We start from the raw sequence: 8,735 nt of genomic DNA, 5'->3' as shown, positions 1-8,735 counted from the left end.
TTAATCAGCAGTATATATTGGATATTTCAGACTGGAAAACCCTAGCCACAATTGAAAACTCAGATCTGAATTCTTTTTCTCTAAAAAACTCTCAATTCTTCATTTCGATTTTTTTCTGAAAATCTCCAAAGGATTCGTGCTTCTGTGTATTGGACCATCATCCACCATCCTTTTGGAAGCTTTTGCAAGCGTTACTTCACAACTGTAGAGCAAAGAACAACACTGTTGCATTGAGCTTCTTTCATGGCAGATATCGATTGGAGCTGCCTCAGGGTTTGTTGAGCAGAATTTCATTGTCCATTCATCATCTGGAACATCATTAAGCTACTGTTTCAACAATACACACCCAAAGAACCACGAAAGCAACACTGTTCTTCAAATCAGGTGAACTTTCGAATCTTGCTATTCTTAAAATGTTGACATGCTTTGGATAGATCTTGCCTTGCTGGTTATACTGAACTTTAAATCGTGAAATTTCATCGAGTATTGTGGAAGTTATGTTGAAATGAAATTTGATGTTTAGATGTTATTCTGCTCGATTCATCCTTGTTAGTTCGAATTAGGGTTAATGATGGTTGTATTGGTGATGTACTCTGTGAGATGAGTTGATTGGTGTATCCATTTCCAAAATCTGGGACAAAAGTTCATCACGATGATGAACAAGATGAACAATGCATAAAGCCTAAATTTTCTTCACCCAGAACATGTTTGATCCACTGGATTTTCGTTTTGCATGAAATTCACTGTTTCATTGGCCATGCACCAATCAGAACAAGACACGCCCTTAAGTGAAACGCGGCGTTTCACTTAAGTGGCCGTGTAATTACAGAAATGCCATTATCAGATATTTATTTCATTTGGTATGCCAATCTTCAAAAATTCATAAGTCACTCAATATTTGTCCAAATTTGATGGGATTTTTTGTGAAATGCTCCTCATGATCTCTAGTTTATTATGGTGATTTTTCCAGATTCTTTGCACGTGTGGATTTTTAAATGTGCTAGGGTTTGTTCATGTGTGTCCATTTTGTGTATGCCATGCCATTTTGCTTGTGAAATAATGATACTTAATCCAATGCCTCTTACATTTTTTGTGTTTAAACTAGACATGTCCATGGTCATTTTGGTGTAGAGTTTGTGATTTTATCATTGCTGGTTGATGAGATATGATTTTTTGAATAGAGGTGTGACAATTTGTGTCACACCATTCATGTCCAACTTCATGATTTTAATTACCATGCTTATTGAACTCAAAATGGTCTGGATTTTTTCATGAATATACTTATGGATGTTGGGAATACATGTGAATTTTTCTGGAATTATTGATGGCATTTCCTATTTGATTGGAATTTTCTCCCCTGTTTGGTCATTTGTTGATTTTTTGTGATACATGTTTGTATTTGGTTTGTGAAATTCTGGTTATTAATTGGATGGATGTGAAATTTGGCATGAGTAATGTAGACATCTTGAAGTTTATCATGGCTTTGGTCCCATTCATTTATCATGTTTTGTTTCTGTTTTATGATTAATTGAAGTTGGTGCATGTTTTGATGCTTTGTATGAGTTTGTTTGAACTTGCTTTGACTTTCTGATTTTCATTGACCTACTTCCTTTGATCCAAATGAGCTGAAATTTGGTATGCTTATCATGTTATGGATGATGTTTTATCATGAATTATTTGAGGATTTATTGAAATGTTTGTGATTAGATTTGAGTGGAGCCTTTCTGTTGACTTCTTTGAGGTTCTATATGACATGTTTTGACCTAATTTGTTTGTGAAATGATAATGATGAATTATATGAATGTGAAACCACTTGGGTTTGTTTCTTAATTGTTTGAACTTGATTTTGGATAGCTTTCACTTGCTGTTTTGGATTTTTTATCTCCTTTTGACCCTAGGCTTGTCCTAGTGGCCTTGTTTCTCATGTTTGAGTTTGCTTTTCAGGTTAAGAAGCAAATGCTCTAAGGAAATTAATGCAAGTTGATTGAGTTTGATTGATTGTCATGAACTAACTTGTTTGTTTTGTAGGATGCTTAGCTCATATACTTTGAGCTTTGTGCTTTGCACATGAGATGGATTGTGTTGACTGTTGATCCTTATCTTATATTGGTTTTGAATTTGAGTTGTATACTGATTTTATTTGATTGATTTCAGGTACCATTAGTTGCTAATAGTTCTTTGAGAACTTGCATTGCTTTGCTTGATAGCATTTGCATTGAGGTATAACACCTTCTTCTTCATGTAGTCTGGAAGACCTGGCCTGTTACTTGGCCAGGCAACTATCTGAAGTCCTCCTTAAGAGGCAATGTTTGTGATTGTTTACTTTTGTCCCAAGCAGGAAAAGTCCTTTGAATAAGGCAATTGGTAGACAAAAGAGATATGCAACCTATCTCCTACTATTCTGTGTGTCACTCACCTTGCTCACACCACATGTGTTGATGCATAGTGAGTAAAAACCCAAGATCTATCGAGTCTAACTTGTGGAGAGAGTTCCTACTTTCTGAACTCCCACATCTTCTGATATTCAAAGCTCTCCTTGACCAGGGATAAGAGCATGAGGCACACCCCTCATATCCTTTCATCTGCTTCACCTTGGCTCTCAATGTCAAGGTTAAGAGCACCATTAACCCTATTCCAGTTGGCTTCAGTGCCTACCCTTTGTATGAGCCTCATTGTTTGGTTATAGAGTGTGCTGAATGACTTTGGTTGATTGATTACTTAGTTCATTTGTACATGTCTGCTTGCATGCTTTGTGCATTTATCATGATTAACTGCTCATTAGTGCATGATCATTTCATTTGTCTTTGTGACATATCTTTGTTGTTTGCCCATTGAGGACAATTGTAAGACCATTCATTGGCCATTGTTCCTATGATATGGAAGTGAGTATAAGACCATTTCATTGGCCACTCATCTTCTCTTTGCTTGATGCATTTGTTTGATTTATGTGAGGATGCAATTGTAAGTCCATGTAATTTGGCATTTGTTTTCCCATGATCATATGTTGGAGGTTAGAGTAAGCCCAGATAGATTGGCATCTGACATCCAAGTGTTTGCTTTGTTTTTGTTAGAGATTGGTATAAGTCCAGATAGATTGGCATCCGATATCCACTTTTTATTTCTTTGTTGAGAAGATTGGTATAAGTCCATAGAGTGGCCTCTGATATCCAGTTTTGTTTTAGGAGATTGGTATAAGTCCAGAGATTGGCATCCGGTATCCGCTTTGGTTGACTTTCCTCTTTTGCTTTGCTTGTTTATTATTGCTCATTACCTACTCCAAAGGACACACTTGAGTCATCTTCTATATGATTTCAAGAGGTGAACCTTCTAGGAAGTTTTACACTCCATCTTAATCCGTTCACCCATTTTGTCCTAGACCTTTTCACACATTGCTTTCAAAACTTGAGATAAATATTGTGCAAACATCTTCATGCTTTCAAATTAGAAACCTGGACCCTAAGTCCTTGACTTTTCAAACTCCATTTCATAATACTTCTTTTGAATCAATCTTAATCATACTTTGACCCTCCTTTTGTGAATAATCATAATCAATTAACTTCACCCATTCAATTGTTTTGTGGCTTTGTCCATTCTTGTTAAGTTTTCACACATTAGCCATAGGTTCGATTTATCCTAGTTGGTTGATGTTAATCTCACCTATTTGTCCTTAGTTGATTGAATTGTAAGTCTTCCTTGCTTATTATAGGGTTAACCCCTCACTAGCAAGTTGAAGCTTTTCTCACATGGTGGACTCGTTGTTTGTATAAGGTTGAGTTTTCTCCCGTGGATAACGTAAGACCTTAGGGCTTGTGTTTAAAATTGAATCCACTAACTTTTGGAAATCTTTTAGCCGAACTACGGCGTTTTGATCCTTACCTTTGATGGAAGGTACGTAGGCAACGGGTTCATCCGTTCGAACACAAAAACAATAAAAGTTGTATATTCTTTTCTCATCATCCCATTCATGTTTGCACAATATGTCATAAACAAATAACAATTTTATACAACAAGTGTGAAAAGGGCTCCCTAGGAGTACCTAGGACGTTGTGGGTGCCTAACACCTTCCCATTGCGTAATTTACCCCTTACCCAGACTCTCGGATCTTTTCATTAGTTTTCTATGTGTAAAACTTCTTAGGCTTTTGTTCGCTTTTTAGCCAGTCCTTTGGATAAATAAAAGTGCGGTGGCGACTCGATTCATTGTATGCTTTGCTTTTGATTTAATCAATAAATCATATAGCGACGAATACACCGCTACAAATATCCAAATGGTCATGTGATTAAATTTCATGCAATGTGATGAATGGTTTGGAAAATACATGGCATGAGAAGAAATATGCAAAAAGAGGCACTCATTTTGGAGTTCTAGATCAAAAGTTATGGCTTGTTGATGTTCCATGCACATTTGGCAATGATTTGATCATATCTCCTCAACCATTCATCAGATGCTCATGATCTTGGACGTTTTGGAAATGGGAGAGAAAGATATTCAACTTTCATGTTGGACAAAATTTCATTTGAAGCTTCTTTAATGTTGGAAAGTTGAGTTGAAGTTGGTCCAAAAACTTGCCATTTTTGGAAACTTTAAATTACAGGTCACTTTCCATTTTTGGAAACTTTTGATCTGGCTTCATAATCTTCAAGGTAGATGTTTGAGATGATGAGTAAACCTCTTTTAGACATGAAGGAAGTGCCTCAAACCATTTTTCCACCTCCTAGCCCTCAGTTGACTTGCAGTTGACTTTTATGGGCCCCAGATGACCTGAAATTGCACTGTGGACTTTGAGCCTCTAATACTTGGTCAAATTGCTTCAAAATGAACCTTGGCTCATATAAGCTCATCGGAACAACCATGTGGCCTTTATCTCATGGAAATTCCTGGTCTCTTGCATAGATGAATCCTCTTGATGCCAGTCTTGACTGATGAGATGCAATGTGTTATGCAATGTTAATGTAATGTCAATGACCTAAAAATGAAATGAATGCATGAATGGGGGGTGCAAATTTGAGGTGCTACAACTTCCCCTATTCAATCAACTGAGAACCTGAATGGATGAGAGCAACGGATGTCAGACCTTCAAGGTAATCAGGGATTGAATACCAAAAGAACCTGGAATTTGCACTATGCGGGGGATGAAGTAAAGAAACAACGACCCGACGTCAACGGACGAATGGGAAAGATCTGAACAAGATGTCCCTGACGCGAACATGCATGTATTGGGGAAACCGCCAATACAGCAACAACTGTCTATAAAAGACTCTCTTGGGGAAGCAAGAAAGGGTGAGGTGTTACCAGTTAGTAGGTAACAAGCTCGGGAAGAAGGAATATCTAAGACCGGTGCACGGGTGAGACATATCAATCAACCAACAAACATCTGAGGAAAACCTGGAAAAGGCATATTTCGACTCAGGAAAATTTGACTCCACCGGGGACCAAGGTCGCAGTAGGGAGTAGACAGGAAGGAACACCAAGGATACCGGGTTGTAGCTGTCGCACCCTAAATTTTGACCACTTCTTCTGTCTAATTAATACAAACATAGTCAGATATTCAACCTCAGGACCTCAAAATTCAAGGGGGACCGTTTTGACTTCTTAGTTCCTCTTAGGAGTTGATCTTAGTTTAGAGGTATTGTGTAGATTTTTCAAAATAATATAATTTGTAGGATTTTGCTAAGAAAGGGTTTATAACTATTAAAATTATTTATAAAAAAAAATATAGATATAATTAGTAATTATAATAGTATATCTCATTAAATCATGATATTATATTAGAGTGGTAATTATTTAATAAGATTATAGATTAATAGTCTATGAGGTTTTAAAAAAAAATATATATATATATAGGTTAAAGGTTTAGTTATTATTTGTTATGAAAATATTTTAGTTATCTCGGTATTTAAATTATTTGTTTAAGTATGTGGAAGTGCTATTTTACCTTGAATAAGTGTAATGGTCTAATGGAGGATAGCATTTGGATAAGGGGTTATGAGCGTAAGAGGTCACGAGTTCAATACTTAAATGTTCCACTTTTTATAGTTTTTTCTTTCCTTTCATGTTTTACTTTCACTAAACATTATTTTAAAATTCAAAATTTCACTTTTTAACTTTTTATTTATTATTTTCGAATTTTTTATTAATTTATTCTTAATAAATATTATAATATTCATTTTTATGCTTTTAATGAAAAAATCAAAATCAAAATATTTTCTTACCATTATTATTATTAATAGTCCATTTTATTATATAAAATAAATTATTTATTTTTTTATTCAAATGCACAAAGCCATGAATCCATCCAGATTCATTGACTTAAACGGTAAGAATAAAGAGAAAATCAGGTCAATTAAAATCTTTCTAAAAATAAATAATCTCATTCAATTTGTGACTTAATTCTCCATCTATAAATAGCACACATATTTACACTTTCCAGTCACCCATAATTACAAACTCATTACCCTAAAGTTGTTGTTCTTCACATTGAAAAACAACAACAACTAAACCCTATTCTCCATCCGTGAAGCCCAGCCACCAATCCAAAGCAACCTCGCAGTAAAGTACAAAAGGCATTAACAAAAGAAAAAGGAAGAACAAGAGAAAAGAAGAACTAGAGCGAGACATACCTTTGTGGATTCTTCCTCCGATAACTTTCGGATCGGTAATTTCTAATCTTGTTTTTACTGTGTGTAGTGTGAATTGTTTGTATCTTTATTTGGTCCCTGTAAATAAACAAACGTTTGAAATAACTAAAACCCATACATGTTTGATATTCTTTGTATTTATGTTGTATGCTTATAGAAAATTAACCATTTAAATAAATATCATAATCCTTTAAAAAAAATCAAGTATCATAATTTATAATCATCCAAACAATACCACTACTTTAAATTTCAAAAATCAATAATCATAACAGATTTCAAAACCAACTCAAAACAAATAGCTATAACCTATAAAAAAAGGGATGACCGATGTCATGTAATAAGTGATGAGCGATTTCTTGTTCATTGAATTAATACATTTCACTGTAAAATAATTTTCATTATTTTCAAGATAAAAATGAGTAAGAAGTAAGATTTTTTTCTTAATGGAGGCATATACATTAATGGAAACGAGTAATGGGCTATCTAGCTATTAAGGATAACATTAACTTTTTTTTTTTACATAAAAATAACTTACAGTAATACAGAAATGTTCCATGCTTTCATATACCAACTTTTGTTGTTCTAATTGATTCATAAGCTTCATTTCTACTACAAAATAAAATACTATATTTAGTATCAAAACATAAAGCTTTATTTATACAGAGTGAAAGAGAATCGAAGCTAACTGGGTTAAAACCTGAGTCGAGTCGTAAATCCAAGATACACCCAGGTCAAAAAACTAAAATAATACAGAGTGAAATCGAAGTCGAAACCAACATTCAAATCAAACCGGATCGAAATCTAATCGAAGACTAAAACAAAAATCGATCAAAATCCAAATAAAAATCAATCTAGACACAAACCAGTAAAAGACCAAGTCAATCCTAATCGGTGTCGAAATCGTGAAACTAAACTAAATTGAAATCAAAAGATACACAACTCAAACATGTTTAGAACGGTCGAAGCCGAAAACTAGAATTAGAACTTAAATGGAATCAAAACTTACTTTTGAACCTATACCGCACACCGCACCACCGTCCTCCACGAAAGAACCCTCGTTGAAATCATGCAACCGTCGCCGCGCTAGATCTACCACTGATTTCGATCTGGTAGTGTTCTTCTCTTTTGAATTTTATTTACGATTCTGATTGATTTTTTTGGATGGTTTGCTTTGTTAATGTGATGAAAGTAATTAGGATTTAAGATCACTGTTTCTTGTTCATGTGTGGTTCTGAACATGGTTATGATGTTGGTTTTTACTTTAATATATAATAATAATAATAGTGGTTAAGCAAAAAGGAAAAAGGGGGACGATTTCTCCACGGGTTTTCTCATTCTTAAATTGTTTTACTTGTTTTATTTTATTTTTTTGTTTATTATCATTTTTATTTATAATAAAATTTAGGATAAGATGATTTATAGGCTTGCTTTTAATATTTAATATAAGCCCATTCACTTATTTATTAAAATTCAAAAATAAACAAATATTATAATAAAAAAAATATAATTAATGGTTAAAGATATAACTTTAGTCGATCATTACATTTAAGAATTAATTTAACAAATGGATCAATAAAAATAAGTAAATAATTACCTAGATAAATATGAAATTAAAATATAAAATATGATTGAGGATTTAATTTAATTGGGGATTAAATTTAGAATGATTAGGCGTATTGAAATTATGAATTAATTTTTGGATGAGCTAACAAGAAAAATGAAAAATATAGGTTTAAATATGGAATATTAATCAATTAGGGATAATATGGGATAAAATATAGGGATGATATGGGGTAAAAATTAGGGATAATTTCTAGGATTTTAAGGGATGTAAATTAGGGATAAAATTGGGATAAGGGATATATCTTATTATATCTAAATTAATTTATTTTTATTAATTAAATTAAATCATATTTTTAAATTTAATGGGATAAGAATGCGGGATACAACGTGGGATAAAACTATTTTGTTTTCAAGGGTTAAATTTGGGATAAAATTGGGATAAAGGGTTACATTTAATACATAAATATGACTCTTTATTTATTTTCTCAAATAAATTAAAACAATATTTTTCGCAAGGGATAAAGGGATAAAATC

The 8,735-nt window shown here is 33.4% G+C and overlaps 1 long non-coding RNA gene across 1 annotated transcript; it reads right to left on the bottom strand.

Moving 5' to 3' along the window:
* Window positions 1-6,351: 6,351 nt before the first annotated feature.
* Window positions 6,352-7,884, bottom strand: LOC127128340 (uncharacterized). Its single transcript, XR_007805852.1, has 3 exons — window positions 7,645-7,884; window positions 6,621-6,716; window positions 6,352-6,543 (listed from the first exon to the last, which is right to left on the bottom strand). It is a non-coding gene; the product is annotated as an uncharacterized LOC127128340 (long non-coding RNA).
* Between the last annotated feature and the right edge of the window lie 851 nt (window positions 7,885-8,735).

Source organism: Lathyrus oleraceus, chromosome 3 (genome assembly GCF_024323335.1).
Source record: "Lathyrus oleraceus cultivar Zhongwan6 chromosome 3, CAAS_Psat_ZW6_1.0, whole genome shotgun sequence".
Lineage (NCBI taxonomy): Eukaryota > Viridiplantae > Streptophyta > Magnoliopsida > Fabales > Fabaceae > Lathyrus > Lathyrus oleraceus.
This window is presented reverse-complemented; position numbering and strand designations above follow the sequence as displayed.